The 18,928-nt window shown below is 33.8% G+C and overlaps 1 protein-coding gene across 3 annotated transcripts in view; it reads right to left on the reverse strand.

Moving 5' to 3' along the window:
• CWC27 (CWC27 spliceosome associated cyclophilin) overlaps nt 1-18,928 on the reverse strand; it is a 112,300-nt gene that overhangs the window by 77,235 nt on the left and 16,137 nt on the right. The window lies entirely within an intron of this gene.

The raw sequence follows: 18,928 nt of genomic DNA on the forward strand, positions 1-18,928 counted from the left end.
GCCATAAATTAAGCAACAAAGTGAAAGATCATGTGATTCTCTCATCCTAGAAACTAAAGTGGTTCCAGAAGGATTTTGTGGAGGAAAACATTGTGTTCTCAATCCATGTGTGCGTTTCCCTCTTGAACCGTGAATGTTTGAGAGGGAAAATGAGAATCTCTTATTTGAAGAAAAAAATTCACAGTACAGCTAACATCATCGCATTGGATTAGTTTTCTCTATTTTGTGTAAAATTAAATAATACAGGATTAGCAATTACTAATAGGACATCTAATATTTCATTATCAAGTTTTTCATTACAGAAATAATTCAATATTAGAATAATTCAACAGCATTAATGTGAAATACATCCACAAATCGGACAATTTAAATAATCAAAACAGGTATGTGCAAAAAGGCAACAATTATAAAAAGGTTCCCCCAAATGGTGACTTGCTATTTTTTGTTGTTACACATACGGAATGCTTATTTTCAATAATGCATTTAGTGCAAAAAAAGTTCAAAGTTGACAAAGTTAGGATTATGTCTACACTTGAATAGACAGGGCATGATAAAGGCCAATAGATGGGGTGAACCTTGACAAGGCAGAGATTCTGTGAGAAAGTCAGTTCATGTGTACAGGAACTGCAAATGGGGTGCACTCCTTTAAAAATATAGGCACATATTTCAAGAGTACTCTACAGTACAGTTGTTTGGGGACTAGTGGAGTGCCTTCAATGTTGATAGCTGATATCGTTGTGAGATCTGGAGGTATTAGAGGTGCTCAGCAATATGTCTTCAAGATAGTGGTGGCAACATTTGTTGGCAGTGAATTTACTGATTTTTTTAAAAAGGGACTGTGGGTCACACAAGGTGTTTGGTGGAACTGCATATGCCCTGTGGGTTGTATATTGAGCAAGCTTGCCCACGTGTGACACAGGGTGTTTATCTACTTTAATAGGTACATGTCAAGCGTCAGAGAAATCAGAAGATCCAGGCAGTTCAAATGGGTATAAAGATTTATTGCAAGCACAAGAATCTGAATTACTAACAATCAAAACAATTTGGCAGTAGAGAAGAGTCAATAGAATAAGTTTTTGGGCAATAGAATAAGTTTTTTAATTGTTGTTTTTTAATCTGTATTTATATGTATTTTAACTGCCTGTGAACCGCCCTGAGTCCTTAGGGAGATAGGGCGGTATATAAATTTGAAAAAATAAAAAATAATAATAATAAATAAAGGAATTAGATCTCTTTTGGGCGCAAAAGGACTTATGATGTGTTGGACTGCTTCGTGAGGCTCAGCCTGGTCATCTCCTATAGTCCTGATATTCAGCTATATCAGTTATACAGTGTTAACTTTATCTTTTGATTACTGTAATGTATCTATGAGGCTGCTCCTATGCTTGGTATGGAACCTGCAACTGATGAGAAATGACAGCCCATTTCTCAATGGGATCCTTTACCATATATGTGTGGGAACTCTTGTGAAACCATGTTTCCCTTACACCATGTGTAAGATCTGAAGGGACTGTCCTCCTTTGCCACTCCAAAATACCCAGTTGTCATGAAAACTAGAGTCCCTTTTCAGAGGGATAATTTAGCTACCGTAGTAAATTATTATTATTAATAGCAAGGAAATCTATATTGAGGACCAGTCTTAACTTTTTTGTATTTAGCACAAGATAAACTCGAAATTTAAATAATTATTAGTAAGTAAATGTAGGTGTATATAAATGGGAAGAATGGTATGTTAACTGTGAACTAAAGAAAAATTATTTAACCTATTTGATCATTATTATTTGCAATGCTTTTGAATGAGAAGAACACATTATAATTTAAAAAGGACTTTATGCTTGAACTTAAGAAACATAAAGGGTCACCAAGCTATATTATCTAAATATTTTCCACAGTAAACAGAGCTCTTTCCTGATTCTTTTGACCTTTTAACAAGTGGGTTAGTGATTATTGGATTATGATAGCTAAAAAAAAATTACAGGTGCAACCAATTAACCAAGCAGTGACATAATTATGACTTCCAATCTTCCAAAGATTGGAAGAAGGTTTTCCCCCCCCCTAAAGGAAATGGTGCTTTCCCATCAATTAGTTCAATATGGCTGCTTCTCCGTCAATCCTAACAATTTCAAAAGCTCTATATGATGCATTTCTCATAAAAGCATAATTTTTCTATGTAATTAGCCAATTGTGATGGTAGAATCCTATGTTATTCTTTAATCTGGAAAACATTAACTTAAACTATGGTTTAAATAATTTGGTTGTGGTTGTAAAAAAATCCAGGCAATCATTAGATGGCACCAAAGAAACAATTTTCGCTATTATACAGAACTCATCTAAATTCTGCAATCCAGGTTTGACATGTCCACAGGTTTGATACCAGTTCAGTGAAATCAGCATTTTCTAGACTTCAATGTAGCAAGCCAAATTCCTTTGCAATTCAAGTAATTTCTGTAATAATGGCTTTATATAAATTATATTATTTGCATTGATTTAGATTTACTATTACTATTACTACTAATAATGATAATTTTTACAGACCCCTCGCATCCTGGACATAAACTGTTTCAACTCCTACCCTCAAAACGACGCTATAGAACACTGCACACCAGAACAACTAGACACAAGAACAGTTTTTTCCCGAAGGCCATCACCCTGCTAAACAAATAATTCCACCAACACTGTCAGACTATTTACTGAATCTGCACTACTATTAATCGTCTCATAGTTCCCATCACCAATCTCTTTCCACTTATGACTGTATGACTATAACTTGTTGCTGGCAATCCTTATGATTTATATTGATATACTGACCATCAATTGTGTTGTAAATGTTGTACCTTGATGAACGTATCTTTTCTTTTATGTACACTGAGAGCATATGCACCAAGACAATTCCTTGTGTGTCCAATCACACTTGGTCAATAAAATTCTATTCTATTCTAATGATAATTTGCATATTGAAGCTGAGCAGTTGTGGAGGAAGAAATCAATGGTTGTATCTATAGTAATAGGAGCCCTTGCAACAATACCCAAAGGGCTGCCTAGATACATGGAAATTTTGAATTTATTAGTCATGAACATTCTAACTGTGCAAAAAATCACCTTATTTGGAACTTACCTATATACTCAGACATTCCCTTAATAGCTCTCAGGTAGTTGGTTAGGACTTGAACTGTTAAGTTTTTACCAGTCCCAGACTGTGAATCAAATTGAAGATTAAATCTATAACAATAACTGCCAGTTATAGGAATTATTATCCTTCCAAGATCTTGGAGATTACTTCAAGTCAAAGAACTATGGCCTATATGAACCAATAGTCTGATTTACTACTGTAAGATTATTCCTTATCTCACTTTTATTAAATTCCTTTTTTCACTCATTTACCTGAAAGCTAGTTTTATCAGAAATTGACTTTGGACAAACTTTTGGCTACAGTGAGTTTTCAAGTGCCAAGTTTAGCTTGAACTCTTTGGAGTTCTTCCACTTAATGGTTATTTCTTTGTATCCAAAATAATAATTGAAGCAAAGTTTCCTGCTTAAATGTCTTTTCTTCAGGCTATTTGGCTGTGCTGTGCCCATTTAAAGCAGTTTTTAGCTGCCAGCAAATCAGTGCTCCAGCTAGCACTGATTTGCTAGCAACAGTCACTTTCGGACTTCCCAATTATATAATAAAGAATAATTACATTTGTAATTATACAAGTATAATTAATATGAGCAACCAAAAGATAGAAAAGGCATAAGTTTTGCCTTATTTACTTGCAAATTTACTCAAAAAATGAATAGCTCCTCTGAGTTGCATTGGGGAGAAGAAAACAAAAACAGTGCTCATAACTGCATGATTAAAGCTCCATTTTTTAACGTATATTGAATATAAAAAGAGGTGGGACTTCAGTCATATAATTTTGGCTGCCATCTTTACTTTTCTGCCAATAACGTCTGGAAATAAGGTTTCCTTTGTTGTAATTAAGCAACAACAATGAAAAAGATAGTTAGGAGCAAGTATGAAAGTGGCATTAAGAGAGGCTTCAGGGAGGACTGGCGGAAAGTGCAACCCTTGCTTGGGCTGCTTGTGTGTTAATTGCACACATGCTTCAGTTGAGTTTACAAGTAACTTGCCTGCAAAAAGTTCAAATCAGCAAAAAGTAAGATAGTCAGGTCACAGTTCAAGATTCTAGGTCAGGGCTGTCAAACTCCCGGCCCACAGTCCGGATGCATCACGCAATGGCCATACCCATGCCCAGTTTAGTGAAGGGGGGGGAAAAGTCCTGATATGTCACGTGATGCCGCCGTGACACTGTAAGTTTGACACCCATGTTCTAGGTGGTCACAAACAGGTCATCAGGCAGTTTGGCATTAGAATGTTTGAAGATGCATTGGTTTCAAGCTTCCAATACACAGTCTAGGAAGGATTGACTGTTTCCAAAAGAAAGTTCTGGTTGGCAGTATCATCCTTATGTAGAGTCATCGCTAAGTGGAAACAAATTAAGGCAGTAGTACTCTTGCTTGGCAAGGAGGCACACTGAGCACTTTTATTTGCTGCCTAAAGCAAACAGTGCATCTAAGGACTGGGAAGTTGGCTAAGATTGGGATCTTCATCATCTGACCATGGGCACAGTGTTATGGGTAGCTTCAATGTCCACCTCAATTATGTGTTTGCTTACCAGTTCCTAAGGCTGACGTTTGTCTGGAGCATCTGGAACAATTTCATATTCAACAAGTCATATTCCTCAGAGTTGGGCATGACACAGACTTTGTTAGTATACCTTAATAAGTTTTTTTAGTGCTGGTCTCTTAGAGATTGTCATATATAAGTAGCCCTCAATTTAACAATCACAATTGAGCCCAAAATTGCTAAGTGAGACATTTGTTAAGTGAGTTTTGCCCCATTTTATGACCTTTCTTGTCACAATTGTTAAGTGAATCACTGCAGTTGTTAAATTCATGACACCATTGTTAACTGAATCTGGCTTCCCAATAGAGTTTGCTGGTCAGAAGGTTGCAAAAGGTGATCACATGACCCCAGAATACTGCAACCATCACAAATATAAATCAGTTGCCAAGCAACCGTTTTAAGTGTGAAAAACTTTTTTTAGTGCCATTGTAACTTTGAACAGTCACTAAACGACTATTGTAAATCAAGGACTACCTGTATTAGACTAGCCTGTCTAATGAATGATGTATTTAGAAAGTCTTGGAGACTATCTAACCTATTCTTTTTTAAAGCAAGTATTATCTAACTAGATTTCAACTTCCAGAAGCCAAATAAACAATGAGAAAAACAACTGTTTCCTTTTCGTTAAAACACCTGTGGCTATGCTTTAATTGTGTTGGTATATACTGGATAGCAATATAAAGCTGGTAATCTTGCTTTGACCATCAGTTTTAGTTGGCAGTGTAGGTCCTATGTCCACCTAACAAACCTTCAGAATCAGAATAGAGCTGGAAGGGACCTTGGAGGTCTTCTAATCCACCCCCTCCTCAAGCAAGAGATCCTATATTATTTCAGAAAACCACTTTCATACACAAAACCACCCTCTGCCCACTGTGGTCTACACATTCCCATTAGCTTCTCGTTTATATTTTCAAAGTTAGAGCTAACTATAATCTTTGCTTCATCCTATAGAAATATTTGCAGGCCCAGTTTAAGGTTGTGACCTTCTGCATTAACTGACAGCAACCTAAACCTTCCACTTATGCCTTAGATACCTATAGTGTCTAAAACTGAGCAAAATGTATTTAGGTAATATCTTAAAATCATTATTAAATCTCCTACAACAAAAAAGCCAACAATAAACTAATGGATGAAATAAGTAATGAAAAGGTCTGAATGAGCATGAAATGCTTTTGCTTTGTAGTTAAATAAACAAAAATCAAGCAGCTCAGTCCAGATAAACAAAACTGCATCCTTAGGAGCTGTACGTACATCTAATAGTACAAACTTCCTATACTGTTCTACTGAAAGAGTAATTAAATAACACATTACAATACCTTTGTTGAAACTTTCCAGCTACAGTATAAAATGAATGTATAGCTAAACAATCAAGAGTACTGTAGTGATTTCCCATATGGTACTGAATTAACAATGGAATATATAATAAGTATTATGCATTTTCTTCTAACTACAAGTACTCTATATTTTTACAGGTCAACTAAATATTCTTTTTTCCAGGTGACTAGACAAGTGCACATACAAATTTCACTTGAAAGTACACCAGCTTTGCCAAGTAGCAGCAGGATGAAATACACTACTGTAACAATTGAATCTTTGTCTGAGACCAAGACTATACCTATTAACATGCTTTGAAGCCAAGCCAATAAAAATCTCAGTGCTGGGATAGAGTTTTTACGCCTAAACAATCTGTGCTTGTGTTTAATACACTATAGTCTATTTTCAAGGCTATGTCAATCATGCATTTTACATGAAGAACTTGGCTGACTTTTTTTCTCTCAAGAATTTTAGCAAATCCAGAGATATAAAAAAAATGTATAGTACTATGAAAGGAGGAATCATGCCATTACACTTTTATTCAGGTTTAGCTAACAGCTGAACTGGAAAAAAAAATTCTTCCAAACATGTTGACAATAATATTTTGAAAAAAGGAATTGCTGAAACGATGTGCTGTTTTAAGGGGAACTGACTCAACAATGTAACGTGTCTTAAAGAAGCAACTTTACTGCCCCGCTGGAAATCAATGTCTCTCCACACCACCACTTTCAGGCCACTCCTACACTGCCAGATGTTCAGGAACAAAGACCATTCAAGTTAATGTGTACCAGACGCTACAGGGGAAGTGGATGGATTTTGGAGGGTCAAGCAAACATTGCAAGTACTTCATTTTCATAATGAAGCATGCTTCACTGAACAGTAAAACGCAGGTGTTCTTTCCATATGCCTTCATAAAATCAAAATCACCAACAAAATCTGTGCTTAATTGTAATATCATTAGGACCGTAAGAAAGATCCTGGAAGGAAAAAAAGACAAAAGCAAGCTTTCGGGAAAGAGATCGTATATGAAGTATTTTAATTTTATTGGTCAATTGCACTTGCTCTCACTCTTCTTCCAAAAAAGCCCAGAGTTGTTTGTATGCAATTCCCTAGTTACCTCTCAGCTAATCAAATTTGGGACCCACATCAACTTAAACTCATATTTTGACAAGTTACTCCAATTTCATACAACACTAACATTTATTTCGCCAATGAATTGATAGTAAACTTTACAATCAGATAAAGTTATTTGGCTACAAAAATTTGGGCACGCATTAAACATATTACACAGTTACAAAGATAAAAAGAATATGTGGATCTAAATTTAGATACATTAATGGACTGGCAGAAGCAGAAATTTATCTTTTTTCTGCCACATTAGCCTATCCAATCTAATGAAAATGTTGCACACTATAGGATCTACTGAATGTGCCCAGAATAGATCAGCTTATGGTACAACTGGGACTTACCTGGTTTCAGAATCTAGAGACATAAACTCTAGCAAAGGCAGGGCAGAACCAAATAATTAATTCCTGAAAATTAGGGAAAATAACTTTCTGTGAGTTTAATTCTGTTAAAAGAAATTGCTTCCCTTCTGATTTAAGAAATCTTTTTCCTCATATAACTATCTATTCCACTGCACTGTCTGACACAGTGTATAGTATTTCAAAGGGGTGCTAACACTGTTAGAAGAAATGGAAAGCAAGTTTACTGGTATAACTCTGGATCCAATCATATTTATCCCCCAAATCATTCTACAATTTCAAGGTAACAATCACAACAATCACTAGACAGGGATTTACTCCTTTTTTCTATAGAATTATTTTTAAAAGGGGTTATAAACAAGGCTGATATATTGCACTGCCCATATACAAACCCATACGGGAATCCCATTTGGAATGCATACAGTTCTGGATACTCAATTCAAAACAGTAATCATCATGGTGGTTTTTTGAAAAGGTAAAAAGACAGTTTATAAGGAGAATATATAAGAGATTTATAAAAAAATATACATGGAATGGAAATAAGTTTTTCTCCATTTCTCAGAAAACTAGATCTTTGAGTCAGCAAAGAAAATCAGTTGGGTAAAAAACACATCTTTACAGAATGTATTAATTAGATACAGTGATAGTATTTAATTATCTAACTTTAAAATTTGACTTAACAATTTCCTAAGGTTAGATTTATCACTGGCTACTAGTCATGAAATCTGTGTTTGCTGGAAAATACTACTGCCTTACACATCCAGGAAATCCTGGTAGTTACTAGCAAAATATTGGTCTTGATTCAGTAGAGCTCATCCATATGTTGTTATTCCACAAACAGAAGGTCTCCTCATTAAATCAATCAGTTGGAAAAACTTCCTTTTTTAAAAAAGACGCTTTATACAACATAATAAAGTGTCCTTTGAGTCTAACATTAGCTCTGGAGACTTCATGGACATGTCCACATTGTTGTTGTTTTTTCTTCTCAACAATGTGGAAAAAATGTGTCACTGCCTCCTCCTGAAACTATTTTTTTAAACTTCCCACAGCACAGAGAATTGCTTATTCAAGAAGAACTCTCTTCCAGGCCCTGGATCCAGTGATGTACCCTTGGTGTGATTTGGTTTTTGAATGGTTGTTCCCCTCCCCCACCAGGTTTTTCCACGAATTATTTGCATTTAATTTTTTATTATTGTATTCTGTAAGCTGATCAAACTAGTAACAGACTGGGTCAGCCTACAAATCCGATGGATGAATGAATAAATGCATGTCCTAAACACTATTAGATACACAGAACTATTTGCACACTTTAAACCCAGCTATAAAAGATCAATAGCTATCCTTCGTTAGTTAATAGATTGGTGAAGTGAATGGTGACCAAAACATAGACTGTTCAGTTATAGTGCCCTGCATTTGAGTGTTCTGCTTGTGCAGAATATAGAGCTTTTCAGCACTACTTTTTAATCTCCCATGGATATTTAGGAATTGCATTGTTGTTGTTCAATTGACCTTGACTGAAAATAAAATACAGAAAGACAATTTTGAAACACTGAGAAAAATTTAAAAAAGAAAAAGAGGGATAGAATGTGTTTCAGGGAACCTTAACTTAACCATCCTTTCTTTTTATTTACTTTAGTTGTATGCTAATCTTTCCTCCCTTTTCTTTTGTCCATTTTATTTGTTAGTGCTTAACTGGGATTATCCCACAGGCCTGTATTTGTACAGTGACTACAAAACAACATGGCCTTTAGCCCCTGGCTGCAGCTAATTGATTCTGAAGGATGCAGAGGAAACATGTCCCAGAACAGAGCCACTTCCAATAACAAAAGGAGGGAAAAAACCAACAGTCTAGTTCAGAGTAAGTCTTAGTCTTCTCAATGGCTTAGGTTCACACAATGTAAAGTTTAACATTTGATTACATGTTACCATGAATTTCAAATAACAAGTAGCTTCCAGATTATCTTGCAGCTAAAGCACATAACAATGTAACAAGAATTTTTAAGTCAAAATATATACTTCTCTGAGGAATGGCAAATACGGTATTCTAAATGATCAAGAAACATCCCAGAGAAAATTATTTAAAGATGCAAAATAGGAAAACATTCTTCAAATATTCATAATGTAAGGAAGGTTCTTCTTTCTCAGAAAAATATTAGTCAATATCCCATTTTGAAATTAAATATGAAATAATAGAATATAAAATATAAATTTTATATATAAAATATAAACAGCTTTTGCAGTTATTATTTTTGATGTTCAGTTTATTTCAATTTTTCCCATTTTGAATTACTGCTGTTTCTTTATAACATATTCCATAGAGTATTGGCTTGATTAAATAAGCAATAACAATAGCTTTACGTAATGATGTTACCATTGTGTTTTGCATTATATGAGAATACGAATTTACCAAAAAAATCTTTTAAATTCTATTTTAAGCTACCTTGCCCACTTGCTAAGAAAAAATAGCACCACAAAAAAGTGTACTGTACAAGCAATTATATAGGCCTCTGGAACGAGCTTCCCCCAGGACTTCGTCAACTTCCTGACCTTCGGACCTTCCGCCGCGAGCTTAAGACACATCTATTTATCTGCGCAGGACTGGACTAGATTTTTAAATTTTAAATGTCTAAATTTTAGATTTGGTTTTAAATTGGGTTTTATTATTAATATGTCTATTTTAAATATTTGGCCTATATAATAAGTTTTTTAGATTGTTTTATTTTGTATATTTATGTGTTTTTTATATGGCTGTACACCGCTCTGAGTCCCTAGGGAGATAGGGCGGTATAAAAGTATGAATAATAAATAATAAATAAATAAATAAATAAATAAATAAATAAATAAATAGGCCGATCAAGATTTCTGGGTTTTAAGACGCATAGAAATAGCATCATTATTATTATAATGACTTTGACTACAGCTGATGCTAAATACTTTGTTTTCAGAAGGAGACATATGCTTCAGCAAAACTGTCATTACATATGATTCCATTATATATAAAATTTAGAAGTGGTTTGTTCTTGCTCAACTGAGCATAGCAGTCCTCTATTTCTAGTAAACATGCATAAAATTGTATTTGACAATGCTTTTCAGATGTTTGTTACTTTTCAGAAAGTTTGTTACTTTTCAGGTGTTCCCAAACCGATAACTAAAGACAAGTGTCTACATGCAAACAAATTTAGTCATAAATGTAAGCGATAATAGATGTCTAAAAACTCCTGTAATAGAATAAATAGGTTTTCCATTATGATATTATGAATAAAGTTAGAAACATTGAAATTAAATATATTATGCAGTAGTGATTGGAACATCTAGGAAAAAATAACATTACTGTCACACAAATTGTTTGCCTGTATAAGTTATTTACATTTAAGAAACATCTCTATATGCAGTAACTTGCAACTAACTGATATTTCACAGTATTCTAGACATAGCTAGCCATAAATTTCTTGAACAACTAAGTGACATATGTTTGCATATGTTTATTCTGTGATTTACGTCAGGGATTTCCAAGATCAAAATAACAGCTATGTTAGAGATTGTCTTGTATGAAGCACCTTACTCAAGGGATAAAACTCAGGTCACATATTACACTGAACCATACTGTAGCTTGTTTCATTTTGGCTTACTATGCTGAATGAGCCAACCAGCTTGTCTATTCAATAAATCATGCTTAAGCAAACAATGGCTTAAAACAATACTTAAATCCAGTTTAATTTTCTCAAATCTCTAAAAATCTGCAGCATGCTTACAAAACAGGATAGTACAAACATTTTATGGCATTTAATTGAGGCAGCTATTGGCTTGAGATGTTTTCTTGAGAACTTTTGTGTCCATTTAATAGAGTATCAGCCCCTGGCACTGTGTCAACACTGCGTCTCTCACCACCTTCTGGATACTGGACAAGCAAGTGAATAGCCAAATACTTAAAACAATATCCCAGGAGATAACTGGAAAAGCCTCAAGACTAACCCTTTACAGCAGTAAGTCAACCTGTAAAGGCTATCAGAGAATCCACTATTTGACATAGTTAAAACTACTATACCAGACTTAAAAATATGACTGTTATAGTAATTAAGACACCAAACTAGAAAACAGGAGACCTTGAGTTCAAGTCCCGTCTTAGTCATGAAAGTCAGCTGGGTGAGGAAAATAGGAGAAGGGTATGTAGAGAATATATTCATTGTCTTGAGTTATTTGTAAAAACAATAAAGAAGGAATACAAATTAAACAAATAAATCAAGTATAAATCATAGACCCAATATTTATGTTATTTGAATTACAATAGGAAAGAACCTACTTGATCTTTTCAATCATGGACATCCTGTGACTAAAGTATTTGTAACAGATATCTAAGCACGTCTTTCAAAGTCTCAAAAGAAAAGAGATTCCAGCCAGTTTAGTCCTCTATTGAAGAGTGTCTACTATGGGAGATTAACGTAGTCTGTGTATTTACGAAGGCAATATTAAGTTTGTACAAAAATGGACAAGCATCAACCTAGAATTATATTTGATTGAGCCAAGCACTCACCACAAACAGTTACCGTAATTTAATATATTGCTTTATTGCACCAAACCAACACCCATTAAAGCATATGTAATTAAAATGCATGCATAAAAATAACGTAAACCCAAGTCAATAATACCAGTGAGGGAGACACTAGTCGATTTCTATAGTCTAATGCTACTGATAGAAATTTCACCATTGCCCTTCACACATCTAAAAATTAGTAATTTAAAAGAAAAACAATGAGTTTATCATCATGTGGAAAATTAAAATTTCCTAATAGTTTGGGTTATGAATTCCGATTGCTAATGTAAACATAGTGGGCATTTTAATAAGTCAATATGAGATACAACGTCTATCCATGAACATATACAAGTATGATTTCCATATGGAAGATTATAAAATCTTCCGGTTGTCACACTGATGGATAAGGCGTCGACTTGGGTCACACAAAAAGCCTCTTAGGAGCAAAGCATGCACGATCTTGAAAAAAATAATTAGGGAGAATCCCCCCCAAAAAAGGGAGCGGGTTGTTTAATTTTACTATAATAACAATAGAAAAAGTTCCCAATATCCACCTGAATGTCTAAGTTTGAGACCTTGCTTAAATTCTGCTAAAGAATTATTGGGGCTTAGGATAAATTAGGCTGATTTTGTCAAAGTACAATAGACCTTGGTCAATCTGTCTTCACTGAGTGGATTCAAATCTTTTGTTCAAGATAAGATGTACCAAAGAACCCCCTCCCGAAGGAGTTGCCCTGCCCAAGACCTTAAGCAGCATAATCTTGTGTGATCCTCAAAAAATGCAGCCCAATTCTAATAATGTTAGAACACTAGACACTGAATGCAGGATGCATGCGATTGTTATTAAAAATTTAGACTGTATGGAATTCAAGGTTGACTTGTTCTTAGAGATGCAATTCAGTTCTATAATGTAACATAGCCAAAAACTTTGACCTTGAATAATTTAATGGCAGCCGAGACAAAATAATTTCCCTGCCAAGTTGTAAATTTGGTAATAGCTGGAGATGCTTCTTGGGCCTTTATAGATAATTCCCTGACTTGATTCCTCCAGGAGGTAATACTTGAAAATAAATGCTTAATTATTCGAAGGCTTTTACCTACCTGATCATTTTTCCATTAATCATCCCCTAGTTGAGGGATTGGGACGATTTCTGAAAAATACCCAAACTTTTGTGTGTTTTTAATAATTTATTTCAAGGTATTTTCTGTTGCAATAGGATGATAGCTCAGTAAGGCAACTACACAGTTCAGCATTAGAGGGTAACAGAGAATGGCTGCAGCATTTGCGTATAAAAGAAAAAATATGGGGCAAGGAGCAAGAGGTCATAGCTCAAAGTCTATGTAGCAAAATACTCAACAATATCGCTAATATAATAGGGGGAACTATGCACTGGGGCAACTATGCACCAGTTCTTCACTCATTTACACATGGGGAAAAAAGTCTGTTACGTCCCCATTGTTATTTTCTTTGAACTATGCAATAGTGCTTTGAATTATATGATTAATTTGAGGAGATGGTGATCAACTGTTGAGCCTGCTAATTTTTCCTAAGAGTTTATCTCGGGGTATAGAGTCAAAAGTCACAATTTACAGGGATCCATTTGGGAGAGTTATATTTATCTGCTCCATGGTACAAAGTTATGCACTGTTTCATCACAGAGTACTCAGGCTTGAAACTGGTTTGCTCAGACTCTGTGATATTCTCAGAGTACAACAATCCAGCATTTTATAATGGACAAATTTGACATATAATTTGCCAATTACTGAGAGAAGACTGGGCAATAATTAGTGAAGATGCACCTATCTTCCCTTTTATATATTGAAAGGGTAATAGAATTAAATCATTATTATGTGCATAATTATTATGTGCATATACAGATTTATGGCAGTGGATGTGAAAGCAATCTGCTGGTAGCATCTATCACCCCATTGATCATCAGGGTTATTGATTGGCTGTCCCTTACTTGCTTTTCTCCCCATGTATGTATGTCCCTCCCAAAGCTGTGTGTGTTTGAAAGGACAACTATTCCAAAATGAGTTTATGATTCAAATGTCAATCAATTTTTTAAAATTATCAATCAGCCTACGATAGATCTAAGAAAAGTACCACATGTAGCAATAAGTACCTAGCTCAGATTTTGAAATAAATTGAAATAATTAACATCTCAAAAACATAGCTAGTGATTTTATATAGAGGAAAAAAGAAAAAACAACAACAACCCACTGTCCTGTTTTGTAAATGTAATCAGCTCACAAACATGAATTTGATAAAATATTCCCAAATTTAAACCAAACAAAGTGAGTTGATAATCCTATAGATTAAATATATAGGGAGGGCTGTCCTGTTTTTGTGTGCATTTACGGTTTATCAAATGTTTTGAGATGAAAATGACCACTGGAAATTAATAGCGGAATTGGGCAATATGATAAAACCTTTTATATAACCACAAAGGTTTTTTTAAAATAAAAGTATTCATGGAAATGAACATACCTGATGTTCTTTCTTCTTCTATTTTTTCCACAACAACTGGGTGAGGTGGGTTGGTCTGAGAAAGAGTAACTGGCCCAAAATCACTCAGCCAGTTTTCATAGTAAAGCTTAGAATTCACAGTCTACTGTTTTCTAGCTTGGTGCCTTAACCACTAGACCAAACCTGCCAACATTTATGGTAATTCTCTTCCTACCAGTTCTTCTATATATGGGACACCCAGAATTTTGTGCATTTCAGCATTTCTTTTCTAGATATTATAGTACATTGCACTGAGAAGTCAATTTTCAAACTCGGAAGTTGTGTAATCATTTGAAGACAAAAGGACCCTTAACTCCAGATACTTATAGTTCACTAAACAATCTCTTAACACTTTCTAATCTGGGCAGTTTACAAAGGCTTGTTGTATTTCAATAGTTCTCTATTTATTTTCCAAAAGGACAACACATCTAAATAATATTGAAGCACACAGTATAAATCTCCATAGTCCATTTCATTCATCTGTGTGAATTGTTTCAACTCAATGGGCAAATTGCTCATACATTGGGTAAAAAAAAAAGATTAATCATTAAAAGAAACAGCCATTTCATAACTGTTATTTGAAACACATTTCATAGCTTAGTAAAATATATGAAAATGTATCAAAAGATTTCTTTTCATGGGTCAGCAATTATGGTGAATGATGATTTCTTCCCCTTAGAATGTCCTGCACTAGTATAGGTCAGTGTAAATGGAACTTCTCTATTATGCTAGGATTTTGTTTGTTTTGCTTTATTTAAAGATCTAAAGACTGCAATAAGAGGCATAAAGTCTAGGCAAACAAATCAGGACAGGAAAACTGTAGGAGATAATAAAGCAAGAATTACTGAGGCCCTGTTATCAGTCACTAAAGAGTTGGAAATAAAAGGATACTCCAGCAAGAAACTGCCTAGGAATTAGCTCACCTATAAATAACCAAGACCCAGGGGAAGAGTGGGAATCAAACAAAATAACCAGTTATATATTTTGTAAAAGCACAACCATGTCTTGCTTCTACTGAACTCAAAGAAACATACATAAAAAAATATTAAGACATATGCCTGGAATTGAATTCATTTTATTGAATTCAAACCATATTCTGAAACACATATGTTTAGGAATCTTTTGATTTTGGCAATAGCATATCCTGGCAGACATATCCAGCAAATCAAGTACACAACAGCTGCTTTTCAAATTAATCAACTTATTCTTAACTCATCAACACATATGTCTAAATATATAAATCACTTAATTTGTTTAAGAAGTTTTCCACAACAAACTCTTCTGAAAAAACACAAGTACAACTGATATGGCTGTGCAAAACTTTCCAAAAAGGTGCTTTGAGCACATAAATAGGCCTCTTTTTAAACATTAAAGTAGCTGTTCTCTTTTACAGATTTGTATTACTCCTTCAGAAACCATTCAATCCTGGAAAAAAGAAATGACTGTTTTAACAGTCCAAAAAGAGATGTTTTATATATACAGATAAATTACTAAGCACCTCATTTGAAGGTTTATGGCATATATAAATCAAAACCCTGAAACAGATTACTGACTATGGTAGTAAATATGACTTTATTATGTGATGGAGAGCTCAGACCAAGGTTGTTCTGCTTAATGTGGATTAAAATACTGACTGAAATCAAGGTCTGACAATTCATTGTAAAAAAGGGAGATGGGTAATAAAGTCAAGTAACTTTACAGGTCTCATTTGCATACAAAACTACGTAAAAATTCAACCCCAAGCACTTTCCCACTACCTTTTGATAAAAAGTATACCATTTTCAGATGACAAGCAAATGAAGATACTGAGATGAAGAAAACTTTCTTAAACTAGAAACCCTAATCAGGGAAATTTTCAAGTAGATTGTCTCAGAATATCTATGCTACAACCAAAGAATTTGATGTAGAGTCAATTGAAGCCTTGGATGATTATTAACATGGAAAAAAAACAATATTTAAGTGTTAAATCTTGTATGTCCTAGAATTATGAGAAAAGGTTTGAAGTAACATAAGTGCTAATATAATGCTTTTGCTTATTCCACCACCTAAAGAAGTTTAGGATTACTTAGATGAGAATCTCAGTATAGAAATTTGATAGATAGATAGATATAGAATATTATGTACCAGCATCTCATGAGAATTGTTAAATGTTGAAGGGTGACATGGGAAGAGCTGACTTTGGTCTACATTTTGCCCAAAATGTAATTATATCAAATAAAAAAATGAACTTTGCTTCTAATCTCTAAAACAAATTGATTATTCAAAACAAAGGATGAATCCAACAATATTCGAACTACAAAAATTTAAGCAAAAGATTTCTCCCTTACAAAACTGTTTCATCAAAGATATGCTTTATAAGATATAAAATATAACACATAAATTACCTATTGTTTTTTTGTTTTACTATGTAGTTAGAAAGCTGAATTTACACTATGTTGCAAAACGTTAAGCAAGCAAAAATAATGAATTTTGCTGTAGGAAGATTTTTGCTAGAAGCTTTACCCTTCATGTGTTTCCTAGGCAATGGATATGAATACAACAATCTATTATTTTATTCAAATAATAAAAAAAATAAAAAAGCTGCAACATTTGCTGGCTCAGTTTTCTGCAAAATATAGCACCAGCATATTAAATATAATTTAATTAGTTAATCACAAAATCATAGCTTCATTTTTCCACAAAAATAAAATCCGTATTAGAAAGGATCGAACGTAGTGCTGTTCAAACAAAACAATACTTTGTCTTAGCTGCTCACTACAAAAATTCTAACCACTCTTAAAATATGTAATGTAGTGTATACAGTTCAACAAGAATACCACAAATGAAAAAGGTACGGAAAAAAGCAGCACAAGTGATCAAAGTCATGTGGGTAATGGCTAGAAACATTAGGTCTTACATTAGCTTACAAAAAGGCAAATAAAAAAAACAACATGAAATGATGCATGATATGAAAAAAAAGAGGAAAGCAAACATTTTTCTCCCTAAAATGGGCAGTGAGAAGAGATAAAAGAATAAACTGATTTACACAAGACATGTTAGCATATAGACACTGCTACCACAAGAATGGCTGATGCATAAGACTGCCATTTCAAATTAAATTGATCAAAAAAATCAACTTCCACTGAATTTGGTATGATGGATTCTGTGAGATGAGACAAAACACTTTATGCACTACTTCTCTTGTGGAAAAGACCAAAAATTTATGCCATTACGGAAAGGCATTACTGGAAAGCAAGTTACTGCTTGTCATCTTGAGAAAATGAAATAAAACCGTTACAGTGGAGTTTTCCCTCCTATTTTCAATCAAGTTCTAAAAATGTGTACACATTTTAAAACATTTTTATTTTCAAAAGTGACATTTGGAAATACTGAAGAAAGAAGTAACAATAAATATTCAAAGGGTTCTTTTACTGAGACATGCAAATGAAAATAACTTCCAAATAATCTGCTCTCGGTTTAATTAAAAATTAATTCTCATCTATGAACTAAAGCTTATTAATTAGTTTTAATCATTACAGTTTGGTTATGCCATAATTAATGATATGTTTACTGAATTTTATTTTCCTCTGTTGAATGACTGTATAGCTTTAAAATTTTTATACTGAAAATCATAAAAAAGATTGATTCTTTATTCTGCCATCTATGGCTCATAATTAGCATGCCTCTCCTGTTATATCCTTAAGGTTGAGACTGTTATATCAACAATTGGTAAAAATAATTTAAATTAAATTAAACCAAATTTTTTAAAAATTAAGCCAGTGGCTGTCCATAAATACGTGACACATGAGCTCCATCTACAGGTTGACAATCCAACTAAAAGCTTTGATAGGTGATTACTTAAAAAGGAAGATTCTAATTTCATGTTCTAATATTTTTTTCATACAACATTTTAAATGTATATTTTATGAATATACATAAATATTTATAGATCTCTACAACTAAAAAGAAAGGTGTGTGACAGGAAACAAAATTATCTTTGCCACATTTTTTTTTTTTGAACGTGCGATCCCTTAATTGAGTAGAAAAGATTGGACAACCAAAGATTTGTCCAAGATGGAATTGAGGAATTCTGCCTTGGGCAAGAAGGGTTTGGACCAGAAGATCTTCAAGGTCCCTTCCAATGCTATAATTCTATGACATCACGTATAAGAGGGATACCAAGAGGTGGATTTGAAACAGGAACTTAAAATCCCAATTCTCAACAAACAAGACTCATATGTAAAGCACTAAATGAGCAATTTTTGCAAATGAACATTAAAATTAGATCAGAGTTGTTATGAAAGCAATATTACTTCACATATGAAATCTTACTCCAATAGTGTATTTAACTTTCAAAATTCTCTTTATTTAACTTTAAAACTTTTGATAGCTACCAGACATTTGACAAAATGTTAGCAGAATCTCCCACCGAAGTTCTATTC

Source organism: Ahaetulla prasina, chromosome 2 (genome assembly GCF_028640845.1).
Source record: "Ahaetulla prasina isolate Xishuangbanna chromosome 2, ASM2864084v1, whole genome shotgun sequence".
NCBI classification, from domain to species: domain Eukaryota; kingdom Metazoa; phylum Chordata; class Lepidosauria; order Squamata; family Colubridae; genus Ahaetulla; species Ahaetulla prasina.